Genomic DNA, 8,352 nt, shown 5'->3' with positions numbered 1-8,352 from the left:
GTGATAGGGTGTGATTGTTGATGTTTTGAGACAGGTATGAAAAAGGCATTTGTCCTAATTACAATAGAAACTCTGCTAAAATTTCAGTACCACGAAGAGACTTATTTAAATGAGAATATATGATGAGTAGGTTATTGTAGCTAAAGGCCATGAGACTACTGCTGACTTAATTGAATTAGAATGGTGAACTTTGTTATGATTATGGGGATAGACTGGCTTTCCAAGTGTTATGTAGCTCTGGCTTGCCGATCCAAAATAGTCAGGCTTGAATTTCTTGATGAACCTTTTATTGAATGGAAGAGTGATAGAGCTAAGTCTCAGGGTAGATTTATTTCTTATCTTAAAGCTCGTAAGATGATCTCAAAGGGGTGTATCTACCATCTAGTTGCCATTAATTATACTCAGGCCTTAATACCCTCACTTATTCCCTATTCCAGGTATGTGTTGAACCTTTTGGTTATCAAATTCGTGCAATAGTATACACTAAAGGTGTGAATTCCTTATTTCATGCTTAGGCTTGCTTGGTGTAGTTATGGGGATCCCTATGAGGACCATGTGACTATTATTAGGGTTTTAGCAGAGTTTTATTATGTGATAGCTTGAAATACATCAGAACTCTAGTGAAAGATATGAAAACTTGAGCTTTAGTGAAAATCTTAGGCCATAACTTTCATTCGAGGACGAATGATCTTGAGAGGGGGGATAGTGTAACACTCTATAAATTCGGCTTAGATGTGAATGTATTAAATGAGTAGTAAGGTGACATGTTATCTATATGAAGTACTATCGGGATGAGTTTAGGTGGAAATAGTTGTCTTAACGTCAAACGAATAATGAGGTGAATAAGATTCGATAGAATCGACTAAGTTTACAGTAGGTCTGACTTCCAGCCTGTTTATGAAAATATTTTAGGAATTTGAGAGAACTTAAAACATATAAGTTGTCGATCTTTGAAATACCTTTCCAACCATATATGACCGACCTTAAAAGTAGCTTTGCGCTAGGAGTTATGCTCATTTTACTGAACGATATCAGCATTTAGGACATCCATTGCGCTAATTTCATGTCTCTAAATAATATTTAGCCTTGTGTGCCACCTGTGAGATGCAGGGGTGGTGTACGGTCATAGGCGTACGATGGGGGTGCGACACGCAGGTGCTGCACGACCCTATTTTTTGGAACTATCTAAGCTTCTAACTTCGTGAAAACCCTTCCCCACTTTATTTTGGACAATCTTTGAGAGAGAATAACCCTAAGTCTTCCCCAAAACATCTAAGGTAAGTTCATGATCAAATCCTATGATTATTAACTCAATTCAACAAAGATTAATACTAGAAACCTCATCTATTCCATAGATTGTTAGAATTCGATTCAAGAACGGTTGAAGAGAAGAACAGTTGAGAAGTCGTCATGAGGTAAGTTTATGTAATTCTATTATAGTTATGGGGAGTATTTTAGGCTCATATATCATCCTAAATACATTAGAATCCATGGATGAATCGTATGAACGCAAGAACATGAAATTTCCTTAAAACCCATAGTTTTCGAAAAGGATGGGAATTCAAGAAAAAAGTGTAAAGTTCTAATCTTTCTCATCTAGATCAATTGTGGAGTGATTGTTAAACCTCGGAAAACCCGTTTGGTAGCGTTATAGTAGGAATCAAGGTATGTCTCTTTTCAAACATACTTTTCAACCTTTAAAAAATGGTTTATTTTGCAAGGTTGGTGTGCGTGAGGGACAAGCCCGCATTAAATCTTATGTGTATTACATTATATTTTTGTATCTGTGATTTTTCCTATAAAGGGACGATTGAAATTGAATAATAAAGCTTTGAAGTTTGAACATAAATTACCTCTATGAGGGATGCTTTAAACTTGAACTCGACGGTTTGGATATTTGATTAATGATTTGAACTTTTTTTTTAAAATCAATTAAGGACATTGGTATAGCCCTAGTAACATGATGATTAACATAATCCAAAAATGAGCTATTCGGCTTCAATGCCATGGTTTGTGGTTCGACTAATATGTCATGACTCAATTGTTTATGTTTGGCCTAGCTACTCGGGAGGAAGGGTAATCACTATGGATCCTAGTCGGGTTAGCTTAGTCATTCGGAAGGAAAAGTGGCCATCGAGGGTTGGTAGCTCCGGTGTGGTCTTTGCCTAGCTATTCGGGAGAAGGGTGGCCATCATGAGTTGATAGCTCCAATGTGGTGCTTCTATGCAATTTAGGGAACTTTAAGTGGTCATCTCTTCGTTATATTGATTTGGGCCTGTATTGACATATGTTATGGTTTGGTTTTCTGTGAGTAGCTTGTTGATGATCTTGAATTCATGAGTGAGAAGACTTAACGTGATAAACGGTATAATAAGTTGAAATTGATATATTCATGTGTTATTGTCTTTTACTAGTGATGTTACTAAGGTTACTAGCTTACACTATCTTTGGATTTCGAACTGTTTTTAGAAGAACTTAATGTAACGACAACGACTTAAGGTTTTAAAGTGATTATTTCTTCATCATTGACTTATACTAGATATTCATGATATGTTATCATTTGCTTGAACTATTCTTAATATTGTTTTCAATTACACTTATGACATGTATATTTTGTTATATAACTATTGTCCCGGAGACACTCACTGAGTACCCAGTACTCAGGCATACCATTGTTGGTTTTGATGGTGTGTTAGGTAACACAGAAGGTGTTCGTGGTACACGTACGGAGTAGGAGAACTTGTTGCTTTCCAGATTATTGGTGAGCCCACGTGCTTGTTACTGGGACAACCCTCTATCTTAATTTATTATTTTAGTTTCCAAGCCACGTCCCGAAGTTAGACTATTCATTTATTTATCTTAGAAACTCCATAGATAGATGTTATTACTGTGCGTAGTTGTTGAAGTCACCGTTTGACTTATTCATGCTTTTGCTACGTTTTACGATTGATTATTTATATTAGACTTCTGCTGATTACTCTTATGAGTATGGGCATGTTTTCATTTAGCCCCGCATGACTTATTTTAGATAAATGCTGAAAAACTTAAAAGAGAATAGACTTTTATTGAGCTTATAAGGTCCTTCCGATGTTGTTCATAGCATCGGATGTTGCGCCAAGGTCGGGTTTAGGGTTTGATAGGATCCTCATGTAGCTTACCCCGAATTATCCAGATAGCCTCCTCAATGACCGACGTATTCTTGAGATACACTAGTACTGGGAACAGAATCCGCACACAAAAAGGGTGCAGCAAGTGTAGCATGAGTACGGGAAAATAACGTGTACTCAGTAGCATCGTCGACCGATCCTAACGAAAACGGAGACGAAGGTTTGTCTACGATTACTACTTCCACACTTAACCGCTATTAGTCCACAATAATGATCATAATAAGCACAATAATCTCTTGTTACAAGCCTAGGTAAAAGCTTCTAAATCCTCAAGTCCGTCAAGTATTCAAATGAGCATGTAAGACTACCCAGACAACAATTCAAGTAAGTCATACAAACAAGGAACCAATGAAATAACATAATATGCAAATGCTATGCAATCTAAGGCATGTTCTATCACCCGGTACACTTACGTTCAAATACTATCAATCATGACCCATAGGAGACTCGCGAGGTCCATATACAACCCGGAGTCATTTCCCTTTGGGTTCCTAGGCCCTTTAGGCTTCCAAATCATCAAATTCAGCCCGTAGGCCCACATTACCTGTCACTTAGCCAATCTGGCTTATATCATCAATGTGACTTCGTCCAGAACTATTTCCCCTCGGATCTTAGACATGTATCCTCAATGCACATGAGATAGTACACAAAACATGAATATGACATGCACAAGCATAAGAAATCAAGCTAAGCAGTAGAGACTCAATCTTTAGCTCTTTTCCACTTTTAAACAAACATTTAAGAGTGATGAGAACATAAAATCACAAAAAAAGACCGGCAATAAACATAGAAGCAATAAATAAAGGACGTCATATCCCAATCACAGACACAAATCAATCTATGCTATCAGCTAATGCCCAAAGCATGGCATTCAAACTGGACTATACAATGAAAATTACTCAACTAACCTTATCATGGCACCGGTACCCGATACAAGTGCTCGTCACCTCGCAAATATTGGGACCCCCTTAGTTAATTACCCCATTATCGCCTCGAATTAATCCACTTAAACTAACCACGATGATTTAACTAAAGTCTGAAAGTCTGAACTTGCCTAGATTGAAGTCTAACAGACACAACAAAGCCTTGCCCTTTCATAGAGGCTTCAAACGATCCCAGTCTGTTAAAATACGTATTCTACGTTAGAACACCAGTTCGTAGACTCCCATATTGCTATGTAAAAGTTTCGAACCCAAAAATCACCCAAAATAGGATTCTGAGCCCCGAAGGGTAAAACGGGAGTTTGCCTCAAAACTATTCTACCCAAGACCCAAGGAGTCTTAATACCAAAGATGAACCAATACATCAATTCGATGATTAATTGAAGAATCACTCCTTTTTAACTTAGGGTTCATAAACCCCAATATCCCCATCCTAAATCATGATCTCTAACATGAAATCACTTAATAATTGATGATATGGAAATAGGAGGATTAGAAACTTACCCACTTGATGAATCTTGCCAAATCTCTCAAAAACCACCTTAAACCGAGTCCCAAAACTCCAAATATGTGAATGAATAGCCTAAACTCGAATTGGGGAATTAAATAATTAATTGCCTAGTGATTTCCGCAAAAGTGGCTCATTTCACGCACCAGCGGGCCGCTTCTGCGGCCCAAGCCTCTCATCTGCGAGGTCCACTTAATTGGCCCAGGTCCGTACGTGCGGACCTCTTTACGCAAGGGCGGCCTCGCTTCTGCAGCCCATTTCACACAGAAGCGGGCTCAGCCCAGCTGAAACCCTCTCGCACCTGCGGCCCACCTTGCCCAGGTGCGGCCCAAATCTCGCAGAAGCGAGACACCAAAAAATCAGAAAATCAGCCAAGTCCTAAACTTCAACCCTACATCCGAAACTCATTCGAGACCTCCCGGACACAAACCAAATATGCACACCAGTCCTAAAACATTCAACAAACTTGCTCGCGCATTTGGAATCTCTAAAAGAGGTCATCTTGAGCCGGTATTGACCGAGGTCAAATTCAATTCTCATAAAGCTAGATTTCCAACCAAAGGTCAAAAATGCCCCGAGTCCCTCGGGAACCAAACCAACTACTCAACCAAGTCCTAATCTACATTCCGGACCTAATGGAATCGATGAAATTTCCAAAAAGACTCATTCACCCCCGATGTTGATTTTGGTCAACCAAACACTTAACGATTTCCAAAAAAAAACTCTAGGGAAACGCACCACCCATCCCCGCAAGTCAAATATAACTTAAAGTAGCTGGGGAAGGGTCAATAGGGGTCAAATAGACAAAACAACCAAAACGGCCTAACGGGTCGTTACACCAACTTTGCCATGTTAATCAAAAAATAAGTTTCACCTGAATTTTTATAGTTTGTACCGAAGATATGACATGGAACTCCAAAATTTATAGTTAGCTCAATCAACTATATTTAAATGTAATGCATTAATTTAGAGACTTTCCTCAGATTTCTATTCATAACACACAGATATGTCTTGTGGTTTACGAAATCAGTGGCGTACACATGATTTTTTTTTAAGCAATGTCGACATTTAAAGAAACAAATAAATTGATATAACAACTTTATATTAATAAAAAAGTTGAAGAAATGAGTCCTAGTTAGGCCGGTCTGTATTATCCTAACTTGACAAGGAGTCAAAAGTTCAGAACCTCCACTCACAACTTTACTTTTTAGGGTAAGGCACTTAGGAAAAATGCAATCACGAACATGAAAAATGCACTTGCTAGGCTCGAATTCGAGACAATTCCTGCATTAGTGACGCAACTAACCAGCGAGCCACAAAGCTCATTCAAGGGGTGTCATTTACGGATTCTGTAGGTGAAATTCTGTTTTTTCATATTATATACATATACATATTTACAAAAAATATCGGCGAATCGGTGTCGGATGACACCCCTTACCATAGGGTGCGTCCGCCCCTGTATGAAATTATGTTTATCTCCATATTATGATTTTTTTGTAACAATTTGAAGCCATGACCATATCAATCTCGTGGATTTTGTGTTTGTCATTGAATTCTTTAATACTCTAAGAATTAATCTTTTGCTAATTAAAAAGGTTTTAAGAAAATTACTAAGCAAATGATTATATTAATAAGAGCATAATAGTCAAATCATATTTCTTACAACAAACCGCAAATATAACACTAATACTCTAATAGAATGTCCCAAATACAAATTTCAGGCATTTTCCTTCTTCCTTTTCCACAACGACCCATTAAACCAATTAAAAAGGAACAGTGAAAGAAAACGAGAAAAAATAAACAGAGAAAATAAAAGGGTAAAATTTACCATTGACATCCGACTTTGAGTTTATCACAAAAAATTATTTTATTTAGTTTTTATTACATAATGGTCACCCCACTTTAAAGTTGATCACACAAAAGTTATTTTTTGGTACAGAAAAATCATCCAACTTTTTGCCAATAAACAAAAAACTAAATATTACCTGAATTTTTCTATTTTGTATCGCAAGTATGACATGACATTCCCAAATAGCTAGATAGCATAATATATATTGAATGTGATGGGTTAATTTCAGAGACCTTCCTCCAAATTTCTGTCGATAACTTTGGTCTCTTATGGTTATGAAATTATGTTTCTCTCTCTTTTTGATTTTTTTTGTAACAATTTGGAGTCATAGACCATATCAAACTCCTTAAACAAATGAGTATATATTAGTAATATAAGGATGTCTTTTATGTGATAAAATATAGATAAGTGATTTTGGTGTGATAAACTTTAAAATTAGATGATTTTTATGTGATAAAAAGATATAAAAGCGATTATTGTGTAATAAATTATAAACTTGAATGATTTATATATAATAAAAAGCAAGAAAATAATTTTTGAGTGATAATGTCAAAACTGAATGATGATCGATAATATTTACCCCCCTCTTCTCACCACCCCCTTTCCCCAAGGAGAAAACGGGAAGGAAGAAGGAAAATGCTTAAAATCTGTATTTGGGACATTCTATTCGTGTTGATTGAGACTTTTATTTCAGCCCTGTCAATTCCTTATATCTAGTTTCTCTCAAATTCACACATGCTTTTCTATAGCTTAAATTATTCAATTTTCGACTAACATTTTAAAACGTATTTTTTCATTAATTTGACATGAGAAAAGTTGTAATATGTAGCACTTTTCGTATAATTTTTTAATATCTAAATTTTAGTCATAAAAATTCGAGTTAACCTAATTCAATTAGTTTTGAAGATTAATCAAATTGATTGATCTCGAGAAGCATAACATGACAAAAAAATTGGGACAGAGGAAGTAGTACATATTGTACTGTAAAATTGTTCATTGATTTGCAGGTGCTAAAAACATAGAGTACCTACATGCAGAGGCGAATTTAGGTATAAAATTTGGGTCACGTGAACACATGGTCACTCGACTAAACTCGATATATTATGTGTATAATTATGAAAATATATCTAATATTAACTGAAGGAACACATGATCAAACCAGGTTGAGTGGAGCACTGGTTAGGAGCTGTGTTTATTTCCTCAAGATCTCGGGATCGAACCTGAGCTCCTACACGTTTTATATTCACTTTTGGAGACGTTTTGTAGTCTTTTTTTTGGTGAGTAAAACAACCTTTTAACGGGTGGGGTTATATTATTCTAGGGGAATGGGCGTCTGGTGGGCGTAGGGTTTGGGCGTGGAGGATGGGGTGGGTGCGTTACATCTAAGGGATTTGGGTGGCGGGGGTTAGGTTTCTAATTAGCAAGTGGTAAAAATTTCTATATAAAAATACTTCTTAACGAATTAAAGGCAAAAAAAAAATCCAAAAATCTTAATGATTAGGACCTATTTAGACGCAATAAGTGCTTATATCTTAATACAAATAAACGTTGTGGGCTACTTAATGACTAAGGTGGGAGATCTTATAAAGGAAGTCGAATAAGTGTAAATAAATGAGGTCTGAATCCTTTTTCTTCTATAATTTTAATTATCCAAAAGTAAAAAACGTGTTTATTTTTTATATTACATCTAATGACTTTTTTTCCTTTATTTCTAATTACCCAAGTCTCAAAAAGCAAAAGAAATCAAAAAACCCCATAGCTAATGATGAACCCATCCTCTTGAAATCCTGGATTCATCTCAGCCTACGTGAATATGTCCTAGTGGAAAGGTGATCTGGTTAGTAATGTACAACATGTGCCATAGCGACTGGTGAAGTGGTCCTAAGT

Source organism: Lycium ferocissimum, chromosome 5 (genome assembly GCF_029784015.1).
Source record: "Lycium ferocissimum isolate CSIRO_LF1 chromosome 5, AGI_CSIRO_Lferr_CH_V1, whole genome shotgun sequence".
Taxonomy (NCBI): domain Eukaryota; kingdom Viridiplantae; phylum Streptophyta; class Magnoliopsida; order Solanales; family Solanaceae; genus Lycium; species Lycium ferocissimum.
This window is presented reverse-complemented; position numbering follows the sequence as displayed.